The sequence below is a fragment of the Pongo abelii genome, chromosome 22 (genome assembly GCF_028885655.2).
Source record: "Pongo abelii isolate AG06213 chromosome 22, NHGRI_mPonAbe1-v2.0_pri, whole genome shotgun sequence".
In the NCBI taxonomy this organism is placed as follows: domain Eukaryota; kingdom Metazoa; phylum Chordata; class Mammalia; order Primates; family Hominidae; genus Pongo; species Pongo abelii.
Genome location: NC_072007.2, coordinates 34,495,965 through 34,509,969, shown reverse-complemented (window position 1 = coordinate 34,509,969; position 14,005 = coordinate 34,495,965). Strand labels below are relative to the sequence as shown.

Here is a 14,005-nt window from a genome sequence, read left to right as displayed (position 1 = left end):
CGCTTTTAAATCACAAGCTGCTGTTGTCCTGCAGATCCTGAATAAATCAGATTTGCTAAAATCTATATTTTTAATTTATTTGTATAGTTTTTTAAATTTGTAGAAAATACTCATTTATTCTAAGTTTTGTATATTGCTTTAAGTGTATACGTTATGCTTATAAATTTAAAATATCCACATGGAACATACACAAATGGAAAGCACATATAGTTAAAAATATGATTAGTTTTTTAACATTCTTGCTTTGCAAAATGTTATATGAATAACCTGTGAAGTAAGAACCTCCTTGGGAATAAAATGAAAATTTAACAAATAACCAATTAATGTCAATGTTTCTTGAGAACTTATGCCATGCTTAGTGCTAAGTACTAGAGATATAAAGAACCCCAAACCAAAATTCCACCAAGCTTACAAGTTTGAGGGTTAAATGAACAAAACCAAGTTCAATAAAATCTGAAGAATTCTAAGATTATGAAAACTATAGATTGACATGAAAGTGCTGGTTTCATGGATTATGTTTAACACATTTAATCAAAATGAATGGAGTGGGGTAGTGGTCAATAAATATATTCTGGAAAAAATTGATGACTAACTAAGATGCCAACAATAGGTGTTAACCAGAAATCTCTGGGCCTGGGGAAACTGCACTGGGTAAGTGAGATTGAATGAACACCACATAGCAATAAAGAAAACAGGTGAAAATACCTTTTTTGAAGAAGAAAAATATTTCCTGTTGGCAAATAACAGAGTAATTGTGGTGGTAGAGTGATATGGTTTGATTCTGTGTCCCCACTCGAGTTTTATCTGGAATTGTATTTCCCACATGTCAAGGGAGAGACCTGTAATCCCCAAGTATCAAGGGAGGGAGGTGATTGGATCATGGGGATGGTTTTCTCCATGGTGTTCCCATGATAGTGAGAGAGTTATCATGAGATCTAATGAATTTATAAGTGTTTGGAAGTTTCTCCTTCGGTCTTCTCTTTCCTGCCCACTTGTGAAGAAGTTGCCTGCTTCCCCTTCCACCATAATTGTAAGTTTCCTGAGGCCTCCCCAGCCATGATGAACTGTGTGTCAATTAAACCTCTTTCCTTAATAAATCACCCACTCTCGTTCCATGGATGTGAGATATGGAGTCAAAGGAGATCATTTTGGAGCTTTAAGATTTAATGACTGTCCCACTGGATTTTGGACTGGCATGGGGTCTGTAGCCCCTTTGTTTTGGCCTATTTCTCCCATTTGGAATGGGAGCATTTGTGCAATGCCTAAATCCCCATGGTATAAAAGTTACTAACTTGATTTTGATTTTACGGGCTCATAGGTGGAAGGCACTTGCCTTGTCTCAGATGAGACTTCAGACTGTGGACTTTTGAGTTAATGCTGGAATGAGTTAAGACTTTGGGGGACTGTTGGGAAGGGATGATTGGTTTTGAAATGTGAAAAGACATGAGATTTGCTAGGGGCAAGGGGCAGAATGATATGGTTTGGCTCTGTGTTCCAACCCAAATCTCATCTTGAATTTAATCCCCATGTATCAAGGGAGGGACCTGTAATCCCCAGGTTTTGTGGAAGAGAGGTAATGGATTATGGGGGCAGCTTCCCCCGTGTGGTTCTTGTGATAATGAGTGAGTTCTCATCAGATCTGATGGCTTTTTATGTGTTTGAAAGTTCCTCCTTTGCTATTCTTTTTCTTGCCAACTTGTGAAGAAAGTGTCTGCTTCCTGTTCCACCATAATTGTGAGTTTCCTGAGGCTTCCTCAGCCATGCCGAATGGTGACTTAATTAAACCTCTTTCCTTTATAAATTACCAAGTCCCGGGTATTTAAAGCAGTGTGAACATGGACTAATACATGGAGGATTGTAGAAATGATATCATATCACGCCTCAGAGGTGCAAGAACACAAGTTTATGTAGTTAGCAGTGGGGAAGAGATCCATAAGGTAGAATTCCAATGGCCTGTCATGCCCATGTAGCACCTAAATGGAGAAATCAATGTAACAATTTCCTGTTTCCGATAATATGCTCCACCTATTGATCAATATTGGCTTCACAATGTCATTCTAGGTTTTACACTTGCCTTTCCATTTGAAATCTTTTGTAATAATCTCCAGGTGATATCCCATTTATCTCTTCAAAATGAGGTGATATCTGGAAATGAAATGAGCGAACCATTTCGTCTTCCATTTTATTGGTGGATATTTTAAATAATAAAATAAAACATGCAGCAGATGTATGTTCCACTTATTCTGCCTGAATTGAAACCAGTGCTAAAATATTTTTATGATTTATTTTGCAGTCTTCAGTATTAATGAGGCTCTTATGTAGTACATTTGAGAAAATGAATATATGGACACACACACACAAACACAAACACACATATGACCATTTTTGCATTCTTGGAGTTTCCTGTAGAATTTCAGATAATGGCAAAATGATCACTGATATTTTAGAAGTAAAATATTTGCTTCATGTACAGAATTGAAAAAAAATTATTGAAAACAAAACCTGTGCATTGTTTCCTACCTTTCTGAAAATCCATCAGCTTTCTTCATTCTGGGATTCAAGACAGAAGGATGGTGATATTCAAATAATGTTGTTTCCCTATTGTGATATTTATTATTCAATTAATTTTTTGATGCTTCCATCTCCTAGTTGCAAGAGTAATAAGAATTCCCCTAATCACTTTGCATTGCACATAAAGCTGTTTTGAGTGTTCTCAGAAAGCAAATTCTAATTAAGAAACTTAGAAAAAAACTGGGAAGTAATTTTACCTTATGATTTTCAGTGACTGTTGAAATTAAGGGTCAATATAGCAACAGTCAAGATTATAAACAAACCAAACTCAAGTCTGTATCAAATCCTTTTTAATTTTTTTGTAGTTTACAGAATTTTTAATTTACTTTTATATTTATTATCTAGATTAAGTCTGTGATAATGAGGTATGAGATTCAGAATTATTTATGATGAATTTAAATTTAATAAATATTCTGAAATGATTATAGCCTTACATTACCTGGATTTTTTTTCTGTTTTTGATATTTTGATGACTGTGCTGAATGTTTGCACAGTGGTTATTGTGCAGCTGATCAGAACTCTCCATTTTAGTCTGATGTTGTTATAAACATGAACAAATATGGTCACAAATACATTACTCCAAAGTCTTTATAGCAGAGATACTTCTTCATTTCATCATATAAGCCATTTTACAGGCTGGCATCACTATGAATTAAGTCTACAATCAAGTATTCAGTCCAGTTGTGCACATATATCTATAATCTTTCAGTCAGATAAAATGGCTATGTGGGAAAAAATAAAGATAGCTAGAAATCAGATCTAAATTCTAATCGAGAAAGTGGAAAAGTCCAGGTAAGCACACAGGCTCTAAAGTCAAACCACTTCGTTCTAATCTCAGCTCTGCAGTTTACCAGCCCTGTGATGCTTTGCTTCTCTGCTCTTCTTTTTCATCTATGTAATAGGCTTAATGATATTTCCTTTTTCACAGAGTCATTTGAAATATGAATTATTTAATCAATAAAATCACATAAAATAGTCTCGAAAATAGTATGTGCTCAATTAATTCTTGTTTTTACTATTGTCACTGGTTACAGAAAACTAGGACATAACTCTACTTCTTGTAACTTTAACCAAAAAATGTGATGGTAAAATAAGCAAGTACAAATATAAATAAACAAATAAATTTTATTTCCAAACAACAGTTTATTATTATCTCAGAATTCTATAGTATCAACCTTCTGCCTTAATAGTGTTTCCTTTATTTGCTCTACTTCACTCCTATTTAATTGCCTTGCCCAAACCATAGTTTCTACTACCTTTTTACTCTCTAACCACCAAATGCTCTCACTTTCCATTTTACTAAACTTAAATTCTGTGGCTTATCATCATAATCTTCATCTTTCACATACCCACAATTCCCATTAACATCCTCATTTTATGCAAGTAGGAAAAGCACAGGTTAAATCCAATTATTTACTTGTTCACATCTTCTCATCATGCAGGTGTGAGAGGACTAGTGAACACAAAATCGTTATGAATGACTTCATTTTAATTTGATCACCTCCAATAGGCCCTATACCTCTAGGGAACCCTATAATCCTTCCCTGGACTAATTACTCTTCAATTATCTTAAATAAATATTTAAGTATCCTATTTTCTCAAACTTCCAATGTGTAGTACTGCCTCCAGACATATGGAGAAGTAAATAATTAAATGGTTTCAAAATCATAGATAGGGATTAAGATGCATGTTTTAGACTGGGTTTCCAAATATGGGGTCCAGAACAACAGGCACATTAGTAGAAGCACATAATTCAACCATCTTTGAGACTGTGTTGGAATCAATAGTCCTCTTTTGCAACTCTGGCTGCACCAACACCATTATTACTTGAAATCAAAGAATTTGATAAATGGCATCTGTACATCATAGAATATCTGAAGCTGTCATTGTTTTCTGCACCTGCAGAAGCAATCCTTGAGTGTCAGGAAAATGGCTGCTGTTTTACTTCACCTTTCCAAGTTTGTTTCAAGTTTATTTAATGATCAGAATCTCATTTGAATTCCCCTCCTCCCCCGCCACACACACCTCGACATTCTGTCCCCCTTACTTCTATATCCATGAAACTTACCACGTCAAATGATGTGCTGTGTGCTTTGTTCACCTTTGAATCCTCGTGCCTCAGAAGATGCAACCTGAGACTCCTCATCTTCTGCCTTCACTGTGCACTTTTGTCTTGACTTATGGTTTCCTTTTTGACCCTGGTGTGGGAACTTGTTCTTTTGAAGGCATAGGCCTATGCAGACAGGAAGTGTGGGGGAGTTAATTCTTCATAGTGTGGACTTTTACCAGTTGGAAGCCAACTAGCTTTATTTTCCTGCAATCATACTTTCTGAATTTCACCAACTCTGCATTGTACAGGTCGAGTATTGTCAATATTTTTTCGTCTTTCTCCACAAACATCTATAAATACATATAACTTTCTTTTGTTCTTCAGTTTAATAGCAGGTACTCACAGTTAAATGTTGTGCTTAGATCCATCAAAATTCAAAGTTCAAAGAGTCTTTGTCTGTGGGCAGTAGAATGTATTCCTCCTTCTTTCTAACTTCGGATAAGTCTCAAGAGATTACACAATAAACATGTCGCTCCTATGATGGTGTCAGCAGTCTCAGAAATTCATCATCTTTGTCCATTTTGTGCTTCTATAACAAATACTTGAAAATGGGTAGCTAATAATAATCAGAAAAGTATTTCTCATAGTTTTGAAGGCTGAGAAGTTCAAGATCCAGGCTCTAGCAGGTTTGGTTGTCTAGGAAATGGTTGCTCTCTGCTTCCAAGATGGTTCCTTGCTGCTAAATCCTCCAGAGGGGGAAATGCTGTGTCCTCACATGGCGGGAGGCAGAAGCACAGCTAGAACCAAATGGTGTGTGAAGTCTCTTGTATAAGGACCTTAGTCCAACTAACGAGGGAAGAAGTCCTCATGATCTAATCACCTCTTTAAAGCATCACCTCTTAATATCATTGTATTGGACCAGGCATGGTGGCTTATGTCTGTAATCCCAGCGATTTGGGAAGCCAAGTCAGGCAGATTACTTGAGGTCATGAGTTCAAGACCAGCCTGTCCAATATGGTGAACCCCATCTCTACTAAAAACTACAAAAATTAGCTGGGTTTGGTGGCACGTGCCTGTAGTCCCAGCTACTCGGGAGGCTGAGGCAGGAGAATTGCTTGAACCTCGGAGGTGGAGGTTGCAGTGAGCTGAGATGGTGCCACCGCACTCCAACCTAGGTGACAGAGAGGGACTCTGTCTCAAAGAAACAAAACAAAACAAAGCAAATCATCACATTGGCAACACCTGAATTTTGGAAGGAACACATTCAAACCACAGCATTCATCTAACATTCATTGTTGTGAAAGACCCATAGAAAGTTATATTTCTATGAGATGAACAACACAAGTGCTATGAGTTGAATTGTGTCCCTCCCCCCAAAATTAATATGTTGAAGTCCTAATCTGTAGTACTTCAGAATGTAACTGTATTTGGAGATAAAATATTTAAGGAGCTAATTAAATTAAATTAGGGTCGTTAGGGTGCAGATTTAATTTAATATGACTGGTATCCTTGTAAGAAGAGGAGATTAGATTGTAGAACACACAGACAGAGGGAGACAGTGTGAGGATACAATGAGAAAGCACACAACTGCAAGCCGAGTGGAAAAGCCTCAGGAGGAGTCAAACCTGCCGACACCGTGTTCTTAAACTTCCGGCCTCCAGAATTGTGTGAAAATAATTTATGTTGTTCAAGCCATTTAATGTGTGTTATTTTGTTATGGCAGTCTCAGCAAACTAATGCAATTAGGTATTCACTAAAATACTTAGCAATCATTTAAAATATTTTTCCAATATTATTTTTGCATTTTATTAAGTATGTTTGCCCCCTTTCCATTTAAAAAAACACCAAATAGCTAGTCTCATCAAATAAAACATTATAATTAAGTACTTTAAAAAAATCTCACCACATATATCAAACAATGCACATTTACGCTATTTTTAGAAATGCAATTAAATAGGATATTTAACCAAGAAAATTCACTTTTGTTTACAACTTTCAAAGTAGATAATTTTAGAATCCTTTTCTCTATTTAATGTGTTAGACTTTGGACATGAAAAATACAATCATGCACTTCTAGTATTTTCTAACACAGTAGTTTACCTACCTCTCCAGAAATCTAAGTATGCAGATGTTGGATAACAGCTACTGGACAGAGGTGATCCTACAATTATATTATTTCTTCATCACGTTGCCTTGTCCCAATACATATAAGCTGTCTAGAGTCTATAACAACAGGGCTTCAGTTAAACACAAAAATAAAGTGATTATATGAAGAATAATGTTTGTATCAAGATGCAAGATGTTAACAAATAATTCATCTAAAGGTTAAATTATAATCATCAATAGAATATAACTATTCTCTATAAATTTTATATTTGGAGAAATTCAAGCTAAAATAAAATATGTTTTGTTGGAAAATGTGTTCAGTATACTATCCCTTAAAATTTTTAATTGAGCGTGTATCCTCTGTAAAAAGGTTTGAGATGCAGAACTCTTGACAATACAACCATGAAATGAGAGTTTACAAAGAAGTCTATGCAGCCACCTCATCTGGCTGCCATGAGTTTCTACCTCTGGTCACAATGCTTGCCTGAGAATATTGGAATTTGTTTTTCTCTCCCTTCCAACATTCACATGATTTAATCCCATTGGTAAACTCTAACCTGGAAAGAGATTCTTGGACATGTAGTTTCTGCATTCTTCTCTTGATTACAGAGGAGAACTTGGATGCAAACGGTAGTCATGTAACTCACAAAACACAATTCTCTTTCAAGGGTTTCAATATTGCAGATTTGCCATCCAGAGACCAGATAATCTTTGAGAAACAGTGATATATGACATTGATCCCTGTTAAATATGCAAGGATTGTAAACATTAGTAAATAAATTGGTCTTGGTAAGTACAAAAGTCTCAGTTCTTGGAACCATGCTTAACCCCATCTCTGCCACTGTTATGAGTCTGTTTATATTGGTGTGTACTGGCGTGTCCAAAAACAAATATAGTCAGAGGCTGAGGCAGGAGAATCGCATGAACCCGGGAGGAGGAGGTTGCAGTGAGCCGAGATTGTGCCACTGCACTCCAGTCTGGCTGACAGAGTGAGACTCCGTCTCAAAACAAACAAACCAACAAACTAAATACAGTCAGCATATGAACAATCTGTTGTCCAGTTTGTTATGTATGCTGCCTCCATATTCCTCTAACACAGCACTCCTTGTCCTTGAAGTTCCAGTATTTGTACTTACAGGCCCTGTCATCCCCATTAAGATGCTAATATATTCCCAGTCCTTCCTGGTGCTATAGCTCTTACTGTTGGTTACTCCAACTGCTAAGAACATCAATCCCAGCAGGGCACCTACTGGACCTCATTTATTATATGGTCCCTGTAATTCCAGATTGTAAAAGGGGATCCACGATGAGACTTTGGGTATCCAAATTGTAACTGGTCCAGGAATAGAGCAAAGAACCATGATTTTTATTGGGATGACTCTCATCACCCTCTTACCCTTTTCTGATTGTAAATATTAAACAGAACCTTATTTTTTACTTCTAAAGAAGGCAGCTTCCGCTGTCACTACAACTCCCAGCGTCTGACTTTCTGACTTTGCCAATTCTTAGGAATTGTGTGGTTATGTGCCACCATCTGGTCTCTGTTGATCCAGGATCTCATGTTCTCCATCACTATTAACAAACTAAACCCTGTGATCACCTTTTCCACCATCAGTCCTGATCTGCAAAAGATAGCTAATCTTTTATGATGTTGGTGCCCTAATTAACAGCATATTTCCGGTGATCTTAGCGAATAGTGGGTCTTCTGGGACCTCTCATATATGACAATCATCTGGTAAGTTTCATGGCCTCACACAACCTCATTTGATCACAGCTACTTTTCTGAGCTTTTTAAAAATTCCTTCCTCTACCATCTGGCATAGAAACATATATTTAAACTTCATGCAGCATAGACAATTTACATTTTCTAGGCTTCTACTTAACTGTGCAGTGAATTTGCCCTACACCCTAAGGTTCTAAACCAAATGTTAAATCTTGTGTTTCATAAAGGGCCTCTAGTTAGTGATTTATTACTTATCCATTTTACATTCTAGGTCCCTTGATGAAGAAGTCTCAAAATATACTTTAGTCATATTTCTCTTTGCGGCCCAGCACATTGCCAGATGGCTTATACTGGAAATTAATGGTAATTATTGGTTAACATCTAGGACGCAAGGTAGGCCACATTCCTATAGGAAACATCTATTGCCTTATGAGGGAGTGAATTGTAAAGGGTCTTTTCACATGTGATATGGTTTGGCTCTGTGTCTGCACTCAAATTTCATTTGGAATTGTAATCCCCACATGTCTACAGAAGAACCTCGTGGGAGGTGATTGGATCATGGAGGAGGTTTCCCTATGCTCTTCTCATGATAGGGAGTTCTCACAAGATCTGATGGTTTAAAAATGGCAGTTTCCCCTGAGTTCTCTATCTCTGTCTCTCTCCTGATACTGTATGAAGACGGTGTCTGCCTCCCCTTTGCCTTCCACCATGATTGTAAGTTTCCTGAAGCCTCCCCTTGCAGAACTTTGAGAAAAATAAACCCCTTTTGTTTATAAATTACCCAGTCTTAGGTAGTATCTTTATAGCAGTGTGAAAACAGACTAATACAACATGGTAGAAACATGAACTCTTACTTAAGAAGGGGGGGCAAAAAACATGTTGCACATATTAAATAAATATAAACAATTTTTTTTGAGACAGAGTCTTGCTCTGTCACTCAGGCTGGAGTGCATTGGCATGATCTCGGCTCACCCTTTTGGGTAACCTCTGCCTTTCGGGTTCAAGTGATTCTCCTGCCTCAGCCTCCTGAGTAGCTGGGATTACAGGCACCTGCCAACACACCTGGCTAATTTTTGGAATGTTAATAGAGACAAGGTTTCACCATGTTGGCCAGGCTGGTCTCGAACTCCTGACCTCAAGTGATCTGCCCGCCTTAGCCTCCCAAAGTGCTGGGATTTCAGACATGAGCCACCACTCCCAGCCAACATTTTTTTTTAAAAGAGTGAGTCACTGTTGCAAGCTGGCATAGATATAGCATGCCATATTTTAGAGTTTCAGATTTTCTCAATTAGGACATGATTACAGCATGACAGATCTAATTTAGCTAATCATTTCAACATATTTGGCGCTCTGTGACTCTACTAAGTCCTGTACTTGCTTCTCAGCTGTATCCTTTCTTATACTCCTTATAAGCTGTATAAGAGGCCAACTTTCACTGTTAAATATTATTTGTGCAATGGCATCAGGTTTTTTTTTTTATCATTTCTTTGTGGTATCGCAATACACCTTAGCCTTTACAAGTTAATTTCATTACCCTAACATGCATACCCCATTCATTGCCCTTGCCCTTTCAAATATCTAAATCATCTCACTGGGAAGAGCTTTCCCTTATATCAGACTGTTTTCCTAGGTCACCACTGGTGAAATATTTGTAAGTTGGGTCACCACCTATTTTCAAAAACTATCTGCACCCAACCCAACATGCTACTTAGGATGCAATATTGATTGCCATTCAGAAGGTGGTAACACAATTATTTTACCTAATCTTACCACCAGCTTTTTCAAGCAACTTCAGTTTCCAATTGTGTCAGCTTACGTCTTCTGGGATGCACACTCCAGGATAAAATTAGAAGAGCGGTGATTTGGAGGGAGCAATGCCTATGAAATTTGAAAGAGGAGTGAGTGCAAAAATAGGCATGTCAAGTCTCAGGCTCTGATGTAAGTCTGACACCTGTGAAGGGAGAGAGAAAAGGAAGAAAGATTGGAGTAAGAAGAGCAGGGCAGCTCTGAGAGGTTTTGCCAGGTCTCCAAAGAGGTTAAGAGAAGAAAATACCCAATAAAGGAATTCCACTTTTGACAAAAATATTTTAATTCTGTCAGTCTTGCTATGCTGAGACATTTGTTAACGGCATTTCCACTAAGAACACGTTCTTTTTTTTTTTTCTTTTTTTTGGGGGACAGAGCCTCACTCTGTTGCCCAGGCTGGAATGCAGTGGCACGATCTCGGCTCACTGCAACCTCCAACTCCTGGGTTCAAGATATTCTGCCTCAGCCTTCCCAGTAGCTGGGATTACAGGTGCATGCCACCATTCCCAGCTAATTTTTTTTGGTATATTTTTTAGTAGAAACGGGGTTTAACCGTGTTGGCCAGACTGGTCACAAACTCCTGACCTCAAGTGATCTGCCCTCCTCGACCTCCCAAAGTGCTGGGATTACATGTGTGAGCCACCATGCCAGTCCTAAGAGCAAGTTCTTGACATGAATGGTGCAGTAGGTCCCCAAAGGTACAGCAGCTGAAGGACTTCAGAATGTGCATTTTTTTTTTTTTTGAAATGAGGTTTTCCTGTGTTCCCATGGCTGCAGTGCAATGGTGCAATCACAGCTCACTGCAGTGTCAAACTCCTGGATTCAAGCAAGTGAGCCACCCACTGCATTCAGCAGAGTGTGCTCTCTTGATGGGAGGTACAAGAAGCATATTCCATGACTGCCACACTATTAATATATTTTCATTGTTAGGGGCTATCATAGCAACTTTACACTTTTGATACAGCATTTATTAAAATATCAGTTTTAGTCCAATATCTCTTTCTTATAAACCACGCTTCTCCAATATTTGTGTTCCCTAAGAGAAGCATGCTGTTTTATATGCTGTTTGATATATATCTGTGCTTCATTTCACATGCAAACACCTAGCACAGTAAATTGTACAAACGTATATATTTAGTATTATTATCCATTTGTGGAAGGATGGAAGAAAGGAAACAAGAAAAGTAGGAAACAAGTAAAGAAGAAAGAACAAACAATGAAAGAAAGGCTAGAATGTAGGTTAACCTATTTTCAAGAACTAATAATTTACCTTAACGGAGGACAAAGATTTCTATTTTGTTCTTACTCAATAATGAGTATCACACACATCACAAATACAATCATTATTGAGCAGTACCCATCCAGAAACTCAAGGAGGTCAGGGTGAATGACGAACTGGCACGAATGAATGTGAAAGAAAGTTTAATAATCACAGTGTAAACTTCAAAGGAATTCTCCAAACAGAAGGGCTCCTATTTAAGCTAGAACAAAACAAAGGAGGCTGAAGTGATGATGGCAGCTCTTTTGCATGGGTGTGTGTGGTTAGAGGGTGGGGTTAGAATGATATTTTGCAAAGGCACAGTTTGTATGTGACTTTACCTAGTTTCAATTTACCTGTGGGTGCCATGCCAGGCATTTGGGCTTTCTTATTGTCTTCCTTAGATGTGGAGCAGAAAAACAGAAAGCAGTCAGCAATCAAACAGAAAAAATGGAATCATCTACTTTAGTACTCATAAATAAAGCATATTATACAATAATCTGAAATTTAACTGTATATTAAATGAATTATATTCATAAGCATAAAACTAATTACACAAACTCTATTCATAATTATGTGTACCAGTTGCACCAAGAACAGCAAAATGTACTTTTAAAGAGCCTTTAAATATGTTACTTATATATACAACTCTATGGCATCATGAATTAGATATACTTTATTAAACTATTTATAGTAAGCATTAATTACATAAACAAAACTAATAATCTTACTTGGCCCCTCAGAGCCAGAAAGGACGTGCAGAGGTGGCCTAAATGACGGAAGAATTTTGCACAGTTAACATGAGAGTTAGTGGATGCTGTTTTTTCCCATGAAAGAGTTTTCCTGAAAAAAAAAAAGAGACAATCTTTACTATTACACTATTTTAAAATATATCCAAAATATTGTACTATGTTTGAAATATTATAACTACGTTTTAATGGGAATCTTGGCAAAATGTTAGGGAAGAATCCTCACTGTTGAACAAGATTTTCCTACCCTTCTTAGTAACAATTTTAAGACCATACTTTCAATGCTTATAATTATGTAATAATGGTTAATAATTGGAGATGTTTATAATATTGCATGGCTCTTTCTTGTTGTGTCTTCTTTTTTTGAATCATTTTTAAAGTTTGAAGAGAATTCCATGCTTCTTTTCTTCTTATATCAGTGGATCATACAAAAAAAAAAAAGTTTTATCTATTCCATCTCAAAGTTTATTGACATAAACTGATCCCAGATTCACACCTATGAAAAGAAAATTGTTACGTCTCATTTTTAATCAAATCATGCAAGTAGAAAAACTATATTGTTTAAAACAAGATGTGGGCTGGGTGTGGTGGCTCACGCCTGTAATCCCAGCACTTTGGGAGGCTAAGGCGGGTGGATCACGAGGTCAAGAGATCGAGACCATCCTGGCCAAAATGATGAAACCCTGTCTCTACTAAAAATACAAAAATTAGCTGGGCATGGTGGCATGCACCTGTAGTCCTAGCTAGTCAGGAGGCTGAGGCAAGAGAATCGCTTCAACCCAGGAGGTGGAGGATGCAGTGAGCCAAGATCGCGCCATTGCACTCCAGCCTGGCAACAAAGTGAGACTCCATCTCAAAAAACAAAGAAAAAACAAAAAACAAAAACAAAATAAACAAGATACGAATAACATGTTTGAATATCTCATGCATTTGTTTCTACTTACTTCTCATTTATAAAAATGGATTAACTTTATTTTTATTGAGCAGTTTTAGGTTTACAGAAAAATCATGTGCAGAGTACAGAGCTCCCGTAATTCTCTCACACTCATCCCAGCTTTTCCTAATACAAAACCTTGCATAAGTGTGGTACATTTGTTACAATAGGGGAGCCAAGTTTGATACATTATTGAGTAAGGATTATAGGATACATTAGATTTCACTCTTTCTCTTGTACATTCTATGAATTTTGACAAATATATAATGACAGATATTCACTATTACAATATCATACAGCATAGTTTTACTGCCCTAAAACAATCTCCTGTGTTCCACTTATTTGTTCCTTCTTTCCTCCTCCCAAAGCCCTGGCAACCCCTGATCTTTTTACTGTCTCCATAGTTTTCTACCTCCAGAATGTCACGTAGTTGGAATCAAACAGTATGTAGCCTCTTCAGATTGTTTTTGTTTACTTAGCAAGATGCACTTAATTTTTCCTTATTTTTTTTTCATGGCTTCATAACATTATTTCTTTTCATTCTGAGTAATTCACTGTTTGTATGTACCAAAGATTATTTATCCATTGTCCTATTGAGGGACATCTTGGTTGCTCCCACATTTTTGAAATTATAAATAAGGGCATTATAAATATTTGTGTGAATGCAAGTTTGCAGTTCCGTTAGGTAAATACCATGTAGCACGAATGCAGGATAACATGGAAAGAATATGCTTAGTTTTCTAGGGAACTGCCAGACTGTCTTCCAAAGTGACTACCATCTTGCATTTAAACTGGCAATGAATGAGAG

The 14,005-nt window shown here is 37.1% G+C and overlaps 1 long non-coding RNA gene across 2 annotated transcripts in view; it reads right to left on the bottom strand.

Moving 5' to 3' along the window:
* Window positions 1-14,005, bottom strand: part of LOC112130521 (uncharacterized) — a 126,274-nt gene that overhangs the window by 52,692 nt on the left and 59,577 nt on the right. Inside the window, exons 2-4 of one of the 2 annotated variants that reach the window (XR_010138870.1) lie at window positions 10,221-10,401; window positions 7,285-7,468; window positions 6,726-6,844 (exon numbers count right to left, since the gene is read on the bottom strand). This is a non-coding gene — a long non-coding RNA (uncharacterized LOC112130521). Of the gene's footprint in view, window positions 1-3,678; window positions 4,805-6,725; window positions 6,845-7,284; window positions 7,469-10,210; window positions 10,402-14,005 lie in introns of those variants that run through there. The other variant, XR_008517459.2, reaches the window with a different exon arrangement.